The 20,454-nt window shown below is 41.0% G+C and overlaps 1 protein-coding gene across 1 annotated transcript in view; it reads left to right on the top strand.

Moving 5' to 3' along the window:
* The window catches only part of LOC138797364 (solute carrier family 2, facilitated glucose transporter member 9-like), a 133,337-nt gene that overhangs the window by 23,556 nt on the left and 89,327 nt on the right, over positions 1 to 20,454 (top strand). The gene's annotated exons all lie outside the window — the stretch shown is intronic.

The following is a 20,454-nucleotide window of genomic DNA, read 5'->3' as shown; positions in this document are numbered from 1 at the left end:
GCTGGAAGGCCGCTGTTTGGGGACCCATGCAGTAGATTGAGAGGGAGGGGTGCACAAATCCCAATGTTAGCCAAGCGTTTGTTCACGATAGGAACCAAGCAGAAGAGATGTATGGTGCAGCACTCCCTGACGTCAGGTAATAAATATTAAAATGTAACTTTTAATACATTTGTGCAGTTATACAGTAATTGCAAAACCAACACGTTTCGCTCTGTAGCGCTTAATCAGGGTTAACCATGGGGAATCAGGAGACAACACAGGAGGACACCAGGGAAGCGTGAAGAATAAAGGATAAGATGTTTTTTATGCTTTATATAAGGGCAGAAACATATAAAAAGATTTCTGCTGGATAACCCATTTAATTTATATTTTGTATGCATCAGTGCAAGAAAACCCAGTTGTGCATGTCCATAAGAAGATTGAAAAACTTCTTAAAAACACCCTTGTGATTCCTCAGTTAGGCTGGGTTCAAACTGCGTATTGCAATCGTTTTTTTGTTTTTAAAACAGATGGGAAAAAAAAGATGCATTTGTGTGCATCCGTTTTAATCCTTTTTTCTATTGACTTCCATTATAAAAAAAAGAAAAAAAAAATTAAAACGAGCCGTTTTTTTTTTTAACATACACAAAAAAGTAGTTTAACCCATTTTTGTGTCCATAAAAAAAAGATCAGTTTTTATTAAAATGAAAGTAAATGGAAAAATGGATCAAAACGGATACACACAAATGCATCAGTTTTTTCTTTAGGTGGATATTACCGATTTCATCATTTTCATTTTCGAACTTTTTTTTACCACTAGTGCTGCATCATAATACAATACCGTATAGGACCTGTACATTAATCCTATAACGTTCCAATAAAATTTGTGCCATTAGATTTGTGGCCGGGCATGGAGGTGAAGCCATAATACAGATTTAGAAATGCAACTATATTACCATTCTCTAAAACAGCCTATGGCTCTGCCTTTTAGTAATTTAATAATCTTAATCCAAAGTCAACTCACCCCTCAACTACAGCAATAAAAGCTTCCAGGACTTGAAGAGTTAAGGAATTCTATGTTTTCTCCTGTGATAATACGATGGATTAGTCTGAGTCTGTCAGACTGCTTTATACAGCGGATTAAAAAAACTGCCTGTGTTATTATTATCTCAGTGGTTCAGCAGTCATAGAGTAAGATTAGGACAAAGATTAACATATTTTGTGTGTAAGGAGCCTTGTGCCCCTATGAGCAGACGCAAGGGGCAAACATGCAGTGCAAAGTTATAACAAGGAAAGGCAGGGTCATTTACAGGGCAAATATCATTGGGTACATTATATGTATATTGTACAACATCTATGTATTTAAACTATTGTCGATTTTAAGAGTTTATATTCTAGGGCTAGCAGGTGTTGCAGTATAGCTGTGTCACTTGTCACGGGCCTGAGCTTAAGCATAGGTACTGGCCATCGGCCAGGCCCCTGGAAGAAAACTCTCTGGCTCTGCATACAGTTGGGCTCATATACACAGGAACAACTGGAACTTACTGAGACATTAAAGATAACCAATCAGCCCAATTGGGCTGATAAGGTTCCCTGAACCGCTGTATACAGATTCTGAGCAGCCTGCAGCACGTATTTTATTTATTTTTATTTATTTATTTATTTATTTGTATAATGCACACAGTTCCGCAGCGCTTCACATACCGGCCGTGCCTGCAACAGGAGCTGTATACTTAAAGCGTAACTGTCATGTTTTTATTGCAGAAATCAGTAGTATAAGCGATTTTAAGAAACTCTGTAATAGATTTTATTAGCCAAAAAAGCCTCCTTCTGTACTCAAGAAGCCATTTCCCAGCCTCCCCCCTCACTTCTTATCTGTGCATTATCAGGCAAACACGTCTTTATTACAGAGAAGCCAGTAAAGACGGGTTCTGCTGTCTCCATTATCTCCTATGAAGGGGGGAGGGGACGATGGAGATGAGGGAGCAGGAAGAGGAGACATGAAGGTCAGCTGTCTGTAGACTGTCTGTGCACCTAAACCACTGGATTCAGGGGTCAGAAAGGTCAGTGCTTATCTAGGAACTTACTGAGAGAAGATTGCAGGGTGTTGTGCTGTGCAGGGCTGCTCTGTGCTCTCTCACTGCTCTCAGCCCCTCCCCTCTCCATAGCCACATAATGGACACAGAAATCCTGCTTCTTCTGATGTGAGGGGGGAGCTAGAAAAACTACAGAAGGAAACTCTTTTGGTAAATAAAACCTGTTACAATGTTTCTTGAAAACGCTTGTACTATAGATATTTATTGTTTTCAGAAAAATGACCCTGAAATGACAGTTACGCTTTAAGAAAAAGCAGTTTCATGACCAAGGCAGAGGCGGGGAGGTAGTCATCTGGGCGGCTGTGGTTCAGGGAACAATATCAGCCCAATTAGGCTGATTGGTTCCCCTTAATACTAGATAATCTACTAGGCAGACTACCTGGAAGGAGGGTAACTATTATATGGAGGCACAGAGAGACAAAACTACTATATGGATGCACAGGGGAACCTAACCACTGTATGGGCACACATAAAGGTCAATTTACTATATGAAGGCACAGAGGGGGCCAAGTTCTATATGAAGGCACAGAAGGACCTATCTACTATATGAGCCACAGAGGGGTGGGGGTCTAACTGCTACTGTATAGGGGGGCAAGAGAGGGTCAGAATAATATATGACACATAAGATGTTCTACAAAGAGGACAGAGATAATCCTTACTGCTAAATGTGGCCATAGAGATGGCTTAACTATCATATGGGTGCACAGTAGGGCATTTCTACTATATGAAGACACCTGTGATAATAAGTTTTGTAGGTGTAGGTGTGTCCAAGCTACACTACTTAAGAAGGCTGACCCACATTATTAAGCAGCCTACATTATGAGCCAAAATGGGAAAGAAAAGACAAATTGTGGAGTGTTTAGGTCAAGGCATGACTACAATCAAGATTGCCAAGACACTTCATTGTGATCATCGCACAATCAAAAAGTATGTAGCTCATTCCCAGCACACACGTGTGCACGCTGATAGGGGAAAGTTGAGGACACTTTTCAACAGGCAATTACATTAGGTTAAAAGAGCAGCTGCAAAAATGCCTTGTCATAGCAGTAGACAAGTTTTTTAAGCTGCTGGTGCCTTCAGCGTCCCCGAACAACAAGATGCATGGTCCTTCAGAGGTCCTTGTGCGGTCTTTGCAGCTGTGCGTAAGCCATCCTATCCACTGCACACAAGCAGAAACGGCTCCTAAGGGCCAAACAATACATGAAGACTGACTTCAAAACTCTTTTGTTCACCGATGAGTGCCGTGCAATGCTAGATGGTCCAGATGGATGGAGTGGAGGATGGCTGTTGATGGACACCCCATGCAAACATGGCTATGGCGCCAACAAGGAGGCGGTGGAGTAATGTTTTGGGCTGGAATCATAGGAAGAGAGATTGTTGGCCCCATTAGGATCCTTGAAGGGGTAAAGATGAACTCCATAATCTATGTGGAGTTTCTCAAACAGCACTTTCTGCCAGGGTTCAAGAAGAAGAACCGTGCATTCTGCAGCAGGATCATTTTCATGCATGATAATGCACCGTCTCATGCTGCAAATAACACATCTGCATCTCTGGCTGCTATGGGCATAAACGGGGACAAACTTATGGTGTGGCACCCATCCTCCCCTGACCTCAACCCCATTGAGAACCTCTGGAGCATAATCAAAAGGAGTGTCTATGATAATGGGAGGCAGTTCACATCTAAGCAACAGCTCTGGAAGGGTATTCTGTCCTCATGCAAAACAATTGAAGCAGAAACCATCCAAAAACTAACAAATTCAATGGGCGAGAGAGTTCACAAGCTCCTTTCGAACAAGAGGTCCTATGTGCAAATGTAACATCACCTAGAATACATTTTTGACTTAAAAACAGTTTGATCTGAGTTTGTAATAATCTGCTAATGCTTATAATGTCACAAATGAAAATTTTTTTTCTTAATAAAAATTAAAGGTTAAAAACTCTGCTGTGCATAATAATTTAGAACATGCATTTTGAGTGCTTATTTACAAGTCGGATGTCTCTCCTGGCCAGGTAGTGGAGCGTACTGCTGTGTACTGGCTGTATCTTAGGTCAGCAGTGGATTTCTAGAATAATAAATGGTGCCTTTGTTAACTTTTAAAATTTTGAAGCACATGTAAAAAGATACTTGAAATGACTGTACTGCTGTAATGCTTTGTTGTCCCTGTTGTGCTGAAAATTATATTTGAGGAAAACCATCCCAAGATAAATAACTTGCTAATATTGACTAGCGATCATCCCGATGTTCAGTTCGGATCCCGAACACGAACATAAAAAAAAAATATTGTGATCGGTTCGTGTTTGCCAAACATCCACGAACAAATAATGAATGTACAGTAGAAGCGTACATTTCGGTCTATGCACATGCGTACAGATTGTCCGGTGCAAAGTGTAAAGTACGCAGTTGCGTAAGTTCGATTATGTTAGAAAATAATCATTATGACCATTCCGATCATCAAACAAATTGTTTGTGATCGGCAAACACAATTAGCGTCATGCTCATACGAACGTATGAACATTTAGGAACATGTTCGCACATAACTACTAACTAATATAGGGTAATAATCACTTTGTACTAATTGTACGAAGTGCTTTTAGATGACCGCATTGACTCACTAAACAAAATTTTCTCTGCTATTGTTATTTTTTAATGAATACCTTTATTTCGCTACAGAAAGTGGTTGCTTTATTAAATAATTCTTGACATGTTCAAGCCAAATGCATTTTTTTCTAATATTTTGCATATCTTTTGCTACCACTTGCAGGATGGGCCTTGACTTTGAATGCTGTTTATTCATTTCTAAGAACAATGCTAATTCAAGGTCAAATTCCCTTATAAAATATGAATAAAAGAATATATAAAAATTATCTGACCTTTTACTGAAATATAAAAGCAACTAGATTCTGAGTTATTATTTTGAACATAGTGAAATTTACATTGCTGGTAAATGGGTTCCAGTCTTGGTGGTAAAGTTCATTGTTATTCTAGAAGTGGAAATCTTGTTTTGCTGTTTTTCAGAATCCTTTCTTGTCTGGATAAATTGATTAGTTTAGATTTTCCCTTCAGAATTTCTTTTGCTATGTTCCTTCTGAGAAAATCAAATTCCCGCAGGTTTTCTCTACATCTTTACCATATAAATTTCCACAGATTAAGTCAATGTTTGATGCATTTGACTCTTGGCAAACACACAACTAGTTTCTAACATAAAGTGTAGCCATTTATGTCCTGAGAACTTCTTTCATGCGTGATTTTAATGACCATGAAAGGTCAAAATCAGCATTATATTATACATTTTAATATATATATATATATATATATATATATATATATATAATCTATCAATTATTTTGGCCTTTTACAGTTTCTAGACTATAACATGCATTTCTATTTTGTAAAAAGGTATGTGGAGACTTAAAAGTCATTCATGCCCAAGACATCTTTTAGTGGTAGCTTTCCCTTCAAGGCAATTATTATTGTCAATTATTATCTTTTTTTTTTTAGAATCTTTGGAACATGACATAAGCCAAGCCAGAACTTTCCCTAAAGGAGGAGTTAATGATTCTCTTTTAGAGCACCATAAAGGTGTGTGGAGACTTATAGCCCATTCATTCTCCATTGAGACTTCTGGGAAGAAGAATATGTAAAGCAACTCTCTGGTGCCACCTTTCTTATATACCGTTATTTACCGTTATACAGATTTGTAATTTACTTCTATTAAAAAATCTCAGTCTTCCCATACTTATTAGCTAATATATGACAAGCAGGAAATGTTGTTTTTTTCCCAGTCCGACACACTGCTCTTTGCTGCCACCTCTGACCGAGACAGGAACTGTCCAGAGCAGGAGAGGTTTTCTATGGAGATCCATACGAAACCGAGACAGAGTTCCTGTCAAAATTTTTCTGTTACACCAATGTGATATTAATATAAACTAGAGATCATGGTGAAAAAAATGACACCCCAACCAGCCCTGTAAAAGCGCTATGGCTCTTAGAAGGCGGGGAGGAACATTTCATTAATTTGACCCACACTTTTGTATATCAAAGGGCTCAGTCTTGGAGGGGTTAAAGGAGAAGTCCAGTAAAGAAATAAAAAAAAATCCAGTGCAGGCGGGGGAACATAATAAAGAATGCATACTTACCTGTCCCATGCACCTGCAGCATGATATTACCACTCCCAGTTCCCTGTTGGTCTCCTCCAGACTTCCCTCCTGCAACGTCATAAAACAGGTGATTGACTGCCTGCTTAGTCAGTCAATGTTACATTAGCTGGTTCGGGTACTTTCACCCAAGTTGAAATGTACCAGGAAGCAGGGGGTAAATAAGTTCCCACAGCGGATCTGGGAATGGTGATGAGACACTACGGGTTGATGGGGGTCTTGGGGACAGGTAACTATATTTTCTTTATTATACCCCCCCCCCCCTGCCTGCACCAGAATTTTATTTTTGACTGACTTCTCCTTTAAGCTTCTGGCTTTGGCTAAGTTAATTCCCAGTTATGTCCTGGGGCTTCTAAAAGGGACATAAACATTGATTTGAGGGCAAATCTACCTCCAAAAGGTGGCATCAAAGAGCTGATTTGCATATGCTTCTTGACAGAAATCTCATTGTAGTATGAATAGCCTACAAGTCTCCATGCACCTTTAAGGGCTCTCCCCTAGGAGAAACACTGCCCCATCAGTCCATGGTCACAGGTATCTCTGCAGCCACCTAGCATCCTACTCTGTACTAAAGAGGTGCAAGAATCCCAAAAACAGTCATATTTTAGCCACATTTTGGAGGTATATGGAAGCCTTATTCTATGCATTACTTCAACTTACCGTATAGATAGACATAAGGCTCTATGGCCCCCTATGTGAAAGAGGTTATCCAGCGCTACAAAAACATGGCCACTTTACCCCTACTGTTGTCTCCAGTTTGGGTGTGGTTTTGAAACTCTGTTCCATTGAAGTAAATGGAGCTTAAAGGACAACTCCTGTGCTAAGAAAAAAAAAGAAAAGAAAAAACAACCAGAAACATAGTTTTTATACTTATCATTCCTCCTGAGCTGTTACTGTTTGAATTTCCCACGGTCTGCATACCGCCTGATTTCCATTCTCAGTCTTCATTTCTTCCTTACTTCCTGGTTTCAGCTTCCCATGATGCACTTTGGCTGCTGTGACGTTGCAAGTGCCTGCCCCTCCATTCGCTTCAACTCCCATTATACACTAAAGATGACCCCCTCTCTCTCTCTCTCTCTTCAGTCAGGCTGCTGTATAATCACACAGGTTGTCAGCCCCCACTGAAGCTGCACACACATACCTTCACTTTGCAGGATGGCCGTCCCTAATTAGGTCAGGACAGCAGGGGAGAGATAAGACAGGGGTCTGTGTAGCTCATCTGCCGGGAGTCAGTCACGGAGGGAAGATAAACAAGTGGCATGACTCATCCACTCACTGAGTCTACTCGGCAGCAGGAGGGTGGTCCTGTAGCTGGCTATGTGCTGGGAGTCAGTCCAGAGGGAAGATAAGCAAGTAACATGACTCAGATGGCTTGCAGTTGCTTAGCCAATCGGAGCTGAGCAAGCAGAGTCACCTGACAAGGTAGGGGAGGGGGAGGCTGGTGTAACAGGAGCTAGACCAGCCCTCCTGCTGATGATGCATTGTCACAAGAAGGAGCTGAGAGAAGAAACTGGTGACGACAGTCATTAGGTATGTTTGAGTTTCCTTCACTTCTTGGTGGGGGTTGAGGGGGGAAAAGACAGGTAAGGGGGGCAGATAGATGATTGAAGCATATTACAGAGTTAAATAACTTTGTAATGTGCTTCAATTACTGGGAAAAAGTTTTTCATGGGAGTTGTCCTTTAATTGCAAACCACACCTGAACTGGAGACAACAGTAGGGGGAAAAGTGGCCATGTTTTTGTAGCACTGGATAACCCCTTTAAACAAAAATAGTATGCCATATGGTCCAGTATGTGATTCTTTTTGAGAAATGTTTATGCAAATACATAACAACATATACAAAGCTGTAGATGGTATGGACACTCTCCTGACAATTATCAAGCAAATGCAGCCCTATGGATATATTCAGCATATGCATTAGGAGCTTCCCCCGGCATTTACACTGAATATAGGGCACACACATAGGAGGACATTCATTAAGTCCGGCATTTTCTGTGCCAGACTTAAATATGTCCCCGCAGCTCTGACAGTACAGAGATTTATTTAGAGGCACACTGCTCACCAGTGTGTGCGCGGAGGTAACCTACGCAATCTCAGAGCTGAAGTAGGTTTCCTGATTATTTTTTATTTGGCAAAATAAATGATGAATTAAGCCACACACTTCCACCCGTTCCACCCCCCTCATCATATCGGCATACCGGCCAGAAAATGGCAAGATGCGAATATATATTTGCAAAGCGGGCATTTGCGAATAAATTTATTCGCATATGGCCATTTTCTTGTTCTTACACAGAAAGGAACAATTTGACACCCACTCAATAAGGACAAGTGGTTACTTGTACTTGAATCTAGTCATCAATATCGCCTCCTTCTTTGTAAATTACACCATCATTAGGTTTATTTTAGCAGAATTACTGCTGTAGAGAGTATTTATTTGTGCCGTAAAATCAAGATACAAGAATGGTAAATCTCCTTGTGTCAGAGGTGAGTGCACAGCAACCTTATATCCTCTGTAATTACAAACTTATCTCTGCTATCTGAATCAAAGGAGATGAACACAGTTTCATTAATCCCATGGATCGGACGCCACATGTGTTACAGGTTAAGCTTCCTTAGGTAAAATATATGTCATATTAGCTGATATGCCCTGTATGATTACAGAAGTTATAAATGATCAGCCCTAGTAGGGAGTTGATTATACTCAGATTCTTTTTTTGGTAAATTTAAAGGGATTGTCTGAATAAAAAAAAAAAAATAAGTTTTTTGTCATTAACACTGCCATTCCTGTACATTGATTCCATTGCGGCTCAGTCGCATGCAAGTGAATCAGCTTAGCTGCAAAACAATCACATCCCAAAGACAAGACTGGTGCTGTTTCTGGTAAAATAAAAACCTCACTTTTTTTTTTTACCAATCTATGACAATTTTAAGTTGTTATTCCTCATTTTATCATCTGAACGTGGGCACTTGATGCTCACTCCATGTACACAGCAACTTACTGCATGCTGTTATTATTGTGCTCATCCTACGCTTCCCCTAGTCATGGCTGCAGGCAGCTGGCGTGTTGTCTTTAAAGTGTAAGTTCATGTAAAGGATTCTGAGCTTCAGCCACTATAAAGATATATTAGGAAACAAATGACTTAGAAGGTCGGAGACAAATCATAACCATAAAATGTGCCTTTTACAAAAAAAACATAGATAAGTTTTTCTATGTGATCATTGTTTTTAATGAAAAGGTGAGCATTGTAAACAACAAGAAGGATCCATCCATTCTTTATATCAACAGACATCGCAATCTGGGCGGATTCTAAGTTTTCTGCTGCCTGAGGCAAAACCAGAGACCCCCCCCCCCCCCCCCCAAAAAAAAAAAAAAAGTTTCAACGTCCCCAAGTGTGTGACAGCATGCTGTCATCTCTACAGGGTGAGCCAAAAGTCTCAGGACACGTGACCGGTAACAGTGAAGGGAAACTGAAAGTACACATAAATCTGTTGTCAGTTTCCAGATCACAAGCAGTCTATACTTACAGTGCTGCTTGTGATCTAGCATTTGGCTTCTCCAGTCTTCAAGCTGGCGGCTGAATCTTCAGGCTACCGCTTCCTCCGTAATGATCGATAGCAAGAGTAGGTGGAGCTCGAAGATACAAACGGCAACCGGAGAACTGGAGAAACCAGATGCCAGATCACAAGCAGCACAGAAAGTATAGAGTGCTTGTGATGTGGACACTGAGCACGGATATACACATATCTGTGTAGCTATTTCCAGGGCTGCACGAATGATACAGTGATCGTTTGTCCAGCCCAGACACCATTTAAAGGCAGTGCAAACAAGTGCTGATCTCACTGATCGGGGCTCATTTGCACCCCCCACCAAGTGTAAAAGGACCCTTAGACTATCTCCGGAACATGGCCACTATATTGCATCAAAGACTAGTATTTCCAAAGGCGAAGTGGTTGTACAAGCGATACTTCAGCGTACAGATGTTTTTCTATCTTTCCATATAGAGAATCAATCACAAAAATAGTAGTCCTCAATTCACCCATCGACTCGGGTCACTCCTCTACTAGGTGTAGACAAATACTTTTTAGAAAAGCACAAGTAATAAAGGTAATTATGTAATATATAAGATATGGGTCTGAGAAAGAAAGGGGCAATAATGGCAGGTGTGTCAAAGAGAGTTTAACTTGACTATGTAAAAATAAGGGTGTTCTAGTTATTTTCTCCAACCCCTGTAGCTATCTATGTAGCATTTCTAACTTATTCTTCAAAGAAGAGCACCCAGGAGCATATCAATAGGGAGAAATATTCATACCTGGACCCTGGAGCACTTTTCTATAAATGGTACATAGAAGATGAGGGACCATGTTATAGAATTTGCATTGGAGCCTAGAAGCTTTATCGGGGTGTTCGGGCTTAGAAAAAAACTTTCCAAAAACAGCACCTCCCTTGTCCTTGTTTGGGTGGGGTATTGGAACTTACTTCCATTATAGTGAATACAGGTGAACTGTAATACCACACACAAACTGAGGACAGAAGTGGTGCTGTTTTTGCAATAAAATAACTGTGCTTTTCTAATCCTTTAAAGGGGTTGTCCAGCGAAAATCTTTTTCTTTCAAATCAACTATTATCAGAAAGTTATATAGATTTGTAATTTACTTCTATTAAAAAATGTCAAGTCTTCCCATACTTATCAACAGGAACTCTCTAGAAAAGGAGAGGCTTTCTATGGGAATAGAAAACCTTTCCTGGTCTGGACAGTTCCTGTCTCAGCCACAGATGTCAGCAGAGAGCACTGTGTCAGACTGAAAATAAAGCAACATTTCCTGTAGTACATACAGAAGCTGATAAGTATGGGAAGACTTGAGATTTTTTAATAGAAGTAAATTACAAATCTATATAACTTTCTGATAATAGTTGATTTGAAAGAAAAAGGTTTTTTGCCGGACAACCCCTTTAAGTTATCCTTGGTTCACATGTAGCATCATTCAAGATTTGGGCAATATTTTCAGCCAAAAATAGGAGTGGAACTGACAAGGAAAAACACTACATTAGAAACAAAACCCCTCCTAGTTACGGCTATAAAAACCATAAATAGGAAAAAATACTCACAAAAACATAAAACGTAAACCCAGTCTAACCTCTCCGGCAGCATCTATTGTGGCAGCATGATAGTTACAGTATATAATAAATCTTACTTTTGTTCCACTTGCATTCTTTATTTGTAGATGTAAGATGTTGAGTTGATTACTGATTGTACTATGAGATATTTTGTGCTGTGATTTGTGTATGTATGTCACAAGGCAAAATCTAAGGCAGCATCTCTGCAGGAAAAAGGGTTTAGCTAAAAGCAACACATTGACCTAGTTTGACATTTGAATTATTATCTGGTGGATTTGCTTCTTCTTCTTTCTCAACTATAGATTTTAACTGTTTTTCTGACAGTTTCTGTATAATGTGATGTGCTGGTTATAAAAGCCACCGCTCTGGTTTGAGGTATTTTACGCCTAATTGAATGGCCGAGCTCAGGAACGCTCATTACAGTAGTATAGACATCAACTACAGACATAGCACAAAAACAGAATTAATACATTAGATGCAATCTTATAAAAATAAAAAAGAGAATTGAATGAATGTATTGAAGTATCCACTAAGGATTACTTGGGGTAAATACATACCCAAAGAGAATCTGTCCATGATACCCCAGCATTTTTTACCTGTTTCTTTGTTGAAGAATCAATTATAATATATTTGAAATAAAGATCAGAAGATCCATCAGTGCTATCTTCTTTTTGTTTGGAAGATGCCCAAAGGAAATGTTTCCTCCATTTCTTATACGTTTTTAAAAATGGGATTTTTACACCTTGCTGCCACAGTTGCTGAATATTTAATACACCCTGGATGGTTGTCTGGTCTTGCTGAAATGTGGGTGGGTTCAGCTGCTATTAGTCTAATTTGTATTTCTATCTGGAAAAGCTATTCCCTATCCACAGTTTTCAAGAGCAATTGCATAACTAAGAGGTTACAAGGGATTGACTGCTGGGGGACTCTCGAAATCCCAGTGAGAAGTTTGCCGAATAAATGTGTGGTTTCCCACCACGGGTGTTTCGTGTTTCTTACACCTGTCACAAAAATCCCTTACTCCAGATTAAGTGGTGATGAAGGTATTTTAGAGTTTCACCACAAAATGTCAGTATTTTATATGTAAACTCTTATGTATTGCACAGCTGAAGCCAACAAAGGGTTACTGTTTTATTGTGTACCATGTGCTTTTATTGACCAATGGGAGATGTTTTTTCTTTCTGACCTCTCACTCTTCTTTTTCTTGCATACATTCCTTTCCAAACACTTACAGGGTACCTTACATAATTCCTATAGGAAGTTACTTGGTGGGAGAAGGTGTAGCATCCATTCTACCAAGATTCTCGTGGGAGAAGGAAACACAGAGAAGACGTTCCTGCTCTAGCCAAGCCAGGGCCTGGCTCTGCCAGGACCCTTGTCCAAGACAAGTCAGTTCAGTTCAGTCTAGTCTGAGTCTAAGACATACGTGTATGCAGAAACAACCAGACACAATCAGTTTTTACAGTCTATCTACTATATCTATTATGCAGTGCTAGACACTCCAAAGGGAGAAGAGTTGGGGAACATCCTAGCCCATGCCATGAACCAGTCTAAAAAGTGCTGGGTAGTATCCTGATACACAAGAGGAACTAGCCTGGATAGGACAAAGCTGCCAAGAAGGTCAACATATTCTATCTCGCAGTGCAGGTAATCTGGAAGACTTGGACAGCTTTACCAAGATAACCAAGGCTGTGGCCTGTATTAGGACCAGTCCCTTGACACTGTAGGGCAGAAGGTGGTCAGACTAGAGTACAAGTTAACTTCTCACTCTCAAGTATCTCTTTAAGTTCCATGCTACAGTACTACATTGGGTTGGGACTCCCTTAAAAAACTTCTTTCCTCTATACTGCTCTACTCTACTCTAAGGCTACGTTCACACAGAGCAAAAGGAGCGGATTATGCAAGGAAATATTTCCGCCTGAAATCAACTGACGCTGAATTCCGAGCAGAATATAAGAAGAATGTAAGCAGAATCCCTGCGTATTCTGCTAGGAAAGTGTTCAGCTCGTAATCAGCTCATGACAAATTCAGCGCGGAATACTCGAGGAATCCGCGCTGAATCCGCATGCATTCAGCGCTGAAATTCAGCGAGTATTTGGTGAGTAAACTAGACTATACCAGAACATATACTAGAATCCTCCTCCCCCCCCCCTTTTCCCCATTTCCGCGCTGATTCAGCGAGTAATTTCCGCTTGTATTACGCTTGTATTCCGCGCTGAAACAGAAAATCAGAGCCCCATTGGTTTGTATAGGCTTCCGCTAGCGGAAGAATGAACATGTTCATTCTTCTGGCGGAAAGCTGATTAGTTCAGTGCGGAAATTCCACTGTGTGAACTGCAGAGCAGAATTTCCATTCAACACAATGGAAATTAGCTCTGCACCTATTTTAACGGCTGAAATTTCAGCGCTGATTCAGCACAGAAATTCAGCTGCTTTTGCTCAGTGGGAACGAGCCCTAACTGTTCCAGCACCGCTACAACTACCTCTACTATATTCTATTTCTTCAAGCATCTCCACAGCACAAGCGTGTTTAAGCAGTAGTCTGTACAAAATGTATCTATTTGCTGCCAGTGTTTTGTAGCTGGTCTATTTTTTCATCACTGGGACTCAGTCATCCTTTCCTACCCACCAGCACATATACACACTAGCCGCACACCTTGCGTTAGTTTTTCTCTTTCTGTGGGTGGCGGTACCAATAGTATCGAGAGCCCAAGGGACCCATCACAATTCATCAGGTCACTTACCACTTACAGCCAGCCCCAACATAAAGCAGGTACCAACATCACACCTGTGTGCTGGACTAGCACTGGCGTCACAACAATATCATCACTGGCTGAGCTGTATGACAGAACCGACCAACCACCACAGAAGTGGCGTCACTAGTAACACCTTATTACATCACTGGTCAAGCACCACAAATGGAGTGGAAGTGTGCAGCCCACAGCTTCGTTCAGCAAGGATTTTGGAGTCCGTATTTTTAATAGCATTGGTAACCCTAGCAGTTAGACCCTCACCTTTCAGTTATGCCCTATCCTGTAGATACAATGGATAGGGCATAAAAACTCCAAATAGGAATACTCCTTTAAGCAGAATATAAGGAGAGTAAGGCTAGCTATAGACAACAAACATAAAAATCTGCCAAAATTAATGCATTTTAATAGTTCAGGCAATTCTCAGTTATGAATTATGAGATATTAATTGTTACCGAATTAGTGCATTTGGGAAATGTCTTAAGTTGGAGGCAGCAGAAAATTATTGTTTGGATGAAGGCCAAAAGATAAAGCAGAAATTACTGTCCATTGCTGTCTAGACTGCAGTTAAACTGCGGTAAGTGTAAAATAATCTACTGTAAGGGGATGTTCGCAATGAGGAATAGGCAAGGAATTTAAAGCGGAATCCGCTCTTAATATTGCATGTATTCTTCTTAAAATTCCACCTGTAAAATATGTAGAGAGAAATTAATAAATTATGTATACTTACCAATCCTTGTGCTTCTGTAGTGCTGCTCCCGGGTCTTGCTGTCATTTTCACATTTCCTGCTCTTTCAGTTGCAACATTATGGCCTGGCTGAACAATTGCCCTGCCCTGCCGCAGTCGCTAATTGGCTGAGTGGGCAGTTGTGTATGTGACCTTGCAGCTGAAAGAATTGCAGGAGGCTGTCGGCTGTCAACTAGCCCCGGGAGTGGCACTACAGGGCACAAGGATTGGCAAGTATACTTTGTTTATTATATTCCCACACCACTCTCACCTTTCATGTTATGGGACTTCTCTTTAAGACTAAAATTCACTGTGTCCTTAAGGGGTTAAATAAAGAAAAAAATACAAAGTTTCTAGGTAAGTACTCACCTTTTAGTATAGACAAGGATCCATCTCATGCTAACATTCCCATACAGGGCCATCTACTGTATAAGTAAGCTTGCTGCAGCCATGGCCACATTTATCAGCATTAGTGGGTACTCCAAGAGCAATCTTAGCTCTATTTAGTTATTTTTAGTGCACTTTCTATATTCCCATAGAGACCCTTTAATATCCCCTGCCTGCATTTACACTGCAAAGTTACAGAAATTAGGGTCCATTTACCTACCAGAATTGACTTGAGAGCAACTACTGTGCTGTAGATTAAATCACAGCTCCACATATTGCATTTTGCTTTCTACAGACAGATTGATAGAGCTAGGCAATACGAGGGAAATATCAGAACCTTAGAAAGATTTATATTATAGAACTCAACGGTTCAAGGAAAATCCATCAAGAAAACTATAACTTTAAAATTCATTGAAATTCTTTGATGTTGATTTTCAGTAAATATGAGTAATAATAAATGGCGATTACTTCGAAGGTCTTTCGAAAAACAATTTGCGGGGAACGACATATTCTACTTACTGCTGTGAATGGAAAATCTGCAAGAAACAAAGAAACATTATAGAGCTCTGACTTCAATGGACCTATATGGAATATTCCTTCTGAGCACCACTGAGACATCAACTCACCGAGAGGTTCATTTATCAAAAGGGGGAGGGGGTTGTATTAACAACTATGAGCATTGAACCGAAATCAGGTAGGTATCCAAAAAAATCAGAAAAGTGAGGTGGTAAGGGAGAGATGACTTAATTAGGCACCAGAGCTGAGGACAGATTGGAGGACTGTTAGCTCCAGTAGTATCAATCTTTAGTTTAGCTGAATACCAAGGAGGATAGTTCTTATGTAATTGGTTCAATGGGGAATATGAATTGAAAGATCACCTCATCCCTTACATAAAATTTGGGGATTCTCAGTAGAGCATTGCAGAAAACATCACACTGCCTCTGCCTTAGTTTTTCCCCAGGTATCTGAAGCCCACACAATGGGATTCAGCAAACCAGATGCTTTCTCCCATTGCTACATGTTCTAGTTGTGATGCCTATGTTCCCATGGTAGACTTCGATAGTGGGCAGAGATGAGCCCGGGGGCTCTACTTTGAAGCCCCTTTCTTTCATAAAAATGACTATACAGTCGACAACAGCGTCCCCACAATGTAAGGATTATAGGTTTGGTAGCTTTAAAGCTATAAAACTATTATCTGTGCATCATGGTGCTGTTGCCAACTCTATATCTGTTCTAAGTATCCATTGGACGCAATACTGTCCAACCCCCTCCAAGACAACATGCACTATGTTTGGTAAGAGATGCATTAATTTTCTGTTATAGACAACAGTAACTTTTTTAGCTGTTTGTGATACAGTAGCTCTTCTTTGAGATTAGACTACATGGGTTAGCCTTCACTTTTTGCATCAATGAGCCTTAGGCACCCATGATCCTGTCGTGGTCACCAGATGCTCTGCCTACTTTGGTAGGTTTCAATGAATTCATACCAGGAACATATGGTGTACAATATTATGGAATTATGTAGCGATCACAATTTACTTACATCCTTAGGCTATGTTCCCACTAGCCGGTCGGGTCACGGAATGGCCGGTGTATTACTAAGTGGGAACATGGCCACATACTTGCCATTGTTTCAACTTCTGACTTGCTGCCTAATACAGTATATCTAACCTCTTGACAGGTGCCATTGTCAAGAGAAAATCAATGTTATGCACTTCAACTGCTACATCAACTGTCTATTCACACAATGCAGTCATATCACAGTCACTGCCATGAAAAAACAATGTACATTATGAATATACTCTTAACCCCTTCGGGACCAGGCTAAGTTTTTGCATTTTCGTTTTTTCCTCCTTGTGCTTAAAAGGCCATAGCACTTGCATTTTTACACCTACAGACCCGCATGAGCCCTTATTTTTTGCGTCACTAATTGTACTTTGCAATGACAGGCTGAATTTTTGCATAAAGTATACTACGAAACCAGAAAAAAATTCAAAGTGTGGTGAAATAGAAAAAAAAAACGCATTTCTTTTATTTGGGGGGAATGTGTTTTTAATGGGGTAAAACTGACTTGTTATGCATGTTCCTCAAGTCGTTACGATTAAAACGATATATAACATGTATAACTTTTCTTGTATGTGATGGCCTGTAAAAAATTCAAACCATTGTTAACAAATATACGTTCCTTAAAATCGCTCTATTCCCAGGCTTATAGCGCTTTTATCCTTTGGTCTATGGGGCTGTATGAGTTGTCATTTTTTGCGCCATGATGTGTTCTTTCTATCGATACCTTGATTGCGCATATACGACTTTTTGATCACTTTTTATTACATTTTTTCTGGATTTGATGCGACCAAAAATGCGCAATTTTGCACTTTGGGATTTTTTTGCGCTGACGCCGTTTACCGTGCGAGATCAGGAATGTGATTAATTAATAGTTCGGGCGATTATGCACGCGGCGATACCAAACATGTTTATTTATTTGTTTACTTTTATTTATAACCTGGGAATAGGGGTGTGATTCAAACTTTTATTAGGGGAGGGGGCTTTTTACTAATGACAACACTTTTTTTTTTTTTTTACACATATACTAGAAGCCCCCCTGGGGGACTTCTAGTATATATACTTTGATCTCTCATTGAGATCTTTGCTGTATAGATATACAGCAAAGATCAATGAGATCGGCACTCGTTTGCTTTTGGCTGCTGCAGCCGAATACAAACGAGTGCCGAGCCGGGGACGGCGCCATCTTGGACGAGTCCCCGGCCGGCATCAGACAGGGAGATCGCTCCTCCAGGACAACGTCCCGGAGGAGCGATCTCCGCCACTAGACACCAGGGAAATGTTGTATCCGGTAATCGGATGCAGCTGTCATGTTTGACAGCTGCATCTGTTTACTGTATTAGCGGGCACGGCGATCGGACTGTGCCCGCTAACACCGGCAGTCCCGAGCTACAAGCGACACCTGGGACCGCCGCGGTTCAGAGCGGGGTCGCCGCGCGGCCCCGCTCTGAACGCTCGCACCCGCACAAGGACGTACAGTTACCTCCTCGTAAAGGGAAAGGGTTAAAGGGGTTGACCTCTTTATAGTAAAATTGTTCACTGTATGGTATTAGTAAGTGTAATCACAGCCGTTACTGAGAGCAGCTCCCTGCGTACCCCATAGAGCTACAATCAGACTCCCTTCCTTCAGGCTGTGCTGTCCTGCTCTGAGGTGATTCTGTCCATAAGATGGCTGACATGGAGGAGCATTTGACCATGCCCTGCCCCCTGTGTCCTCCATAGCCATATACAGGATCAGTGGTGGGTACAGGGGGCAGGGCATGGTCACATGCTCCTTCATGTTGGCCATCTTATGGACAGAATCACCACAGAGCAGGATAGCACAGCCTGGAGCAGGGGAGTCTGATTTTAAGGTACACAGGGAGCTGCTGTCAGTAAGTGATCTGAATACACTGACTAATACTGTACACTGAACATTTTTCCTATAAAGTCGTCAGCCCCTTTTAGGATCTATATTTGCATAAAGATAGGAATTGCATTATTAGATGGCTGTATATGTTATTTTATGTAATACGCTCGCCCACTTGTATAAAATGTCAAAAGTTAAATATCTTCATTCAGACCTGATGGTTTATTTTTATGAGAATTACAGTGGTAGCAAAAAAGATGATACCATGATAACAATGGTAGTCATGGTGGCAGATGTTGCTATAACTACCTCTTCTCTGCATGGGGTGTAGAAGAAGGGAATTATTCTGAAATGATCTACAGATTCTTAACAATAGACACAAACTGATGATGTGAAGGACATACTTACTATAGGGGCAGGCAATTCTACTGCTATAGGACTCAGAGAAGCCCTGGTTGTTCTTGCCCATTTGCTGGAAAGAACTTTAACAGAATTCCCATGTCCACAGAAAATGTATTGTTGGCAAATACAATGATAGGGAAGCAATCCATAAGCCATAGAAATATATATGAAATGTATAAAATAAATGTGAATATATGAAACCAACTCCATTATAGGAGTTAATTGTGATATAGCTATGGATCCTTATGTCTTCTAAGTCTGCCACGTCATTCACCATAGTCTTCAACTTAAAGGGGTACTCCAGCGGGGGGGGGGGGCACTTTTTTGCTGGGACCGGGGAGGAGGTGGCCGAGGGAAAACACGTCCACTCACCTCCCCATTTCCAGCGGCGGGTCCCGCATCGCGGCGCTCCGGTGCCTGGTTCCCGGCCGCTTCCGGGTGTCTGACGCGGGCCCGAGACATGACGTCTCAGGTCCGCTCAGCCACTCAGTGAAGGAGTCGGAATCTGTTTTAAAGTCCGCTCAGATCCCGCATCCTTCACTGAGTGGCTGAGCGAACCTGAGACGTCACGTCTCTGGCCCGTGTCAGACACCCGGAAGCGGCCGGGCACCGGAGCGCCGCGATGCGGGACCTGCCGTTGGAACCGGGGTGGTGAGTGGACGTCTTTTCCCTCAGCCACCTCCTCCCCGGTCCCAGCAAAAAAGTTCCCCCCCGCTGGAGTACCCCTTTAATGAAGAACAGTCCTGAAAGTGATTATAGTCTCGTCTGCACATACCTGTACTTTTATTCACTGACCTACTTAACCTTTCAGTAATATTAGGCTAGAAAATAACTTTTATAACCTGTAGACTTTTAACAAATCTCTAAAATAATAGTACACGCATCCAACAAATTTCTTTATAATATATCTTACCAAAGAAAAGTGCCTCTTTCTACATTTATCAGGTTCCTGCGTCCTAAACTCATCACTATCCAATCCTAAACTCATCACTTACTTAGAAGAAAACACTGCTCAAATCTATCTAGAAATAGAACTGCTTAGTGAAGCATTAGATTACAGCTACCCATACTGTATAAGTCTATGGAGAGGGAAAATGAGGGTGAGTGGCTGGGGAGACAGAGTAATACAGAAATACAGGGATAGGTTTTAACAGCCTATAGTAAGTGCCTTATGGTACCCCAGTGCCGAATTTCCAGCTTATACTGTTCAGTACTGCCCTATAATGTTCTCCATGCTACTGCTTCTGATGATGTGCTATAGAAATATACAGTAGGGTGGGAGGATACCCCCTTCTGTATGTATGTATAGGAGACATCCCTGCAAATAGTCCCCACCCAAAAGCTAACTAACAGCCAAAAATTAGAAGAAAAAACTTGCAGAGGGAAATACTAGTTAAAAACACAATAAACACAAAATATATAATGGCG

Source organism: Dendropsophus ebraccatus, chromosome 7 (assembly GCF_027789765.1).
Source record: "Dendropsophus ebraccatus isolate aDenEbr1 chromosome 7, aDenEbr1.pat, whole genome shotgun sequence".
In the NCBI taxonomy this organism is placed as follows: domain Eukaryota; kingdom Metazoa; phylum Chordata; class Amphibia; order Anura; family Hylidae; genus Dendropsophus; species Dendropsophus ebraccatus.
Note: the sequence above shows the minus strand (reverse complement) of the source record. Positions and strands in the feature narration are given on the sequence as shown.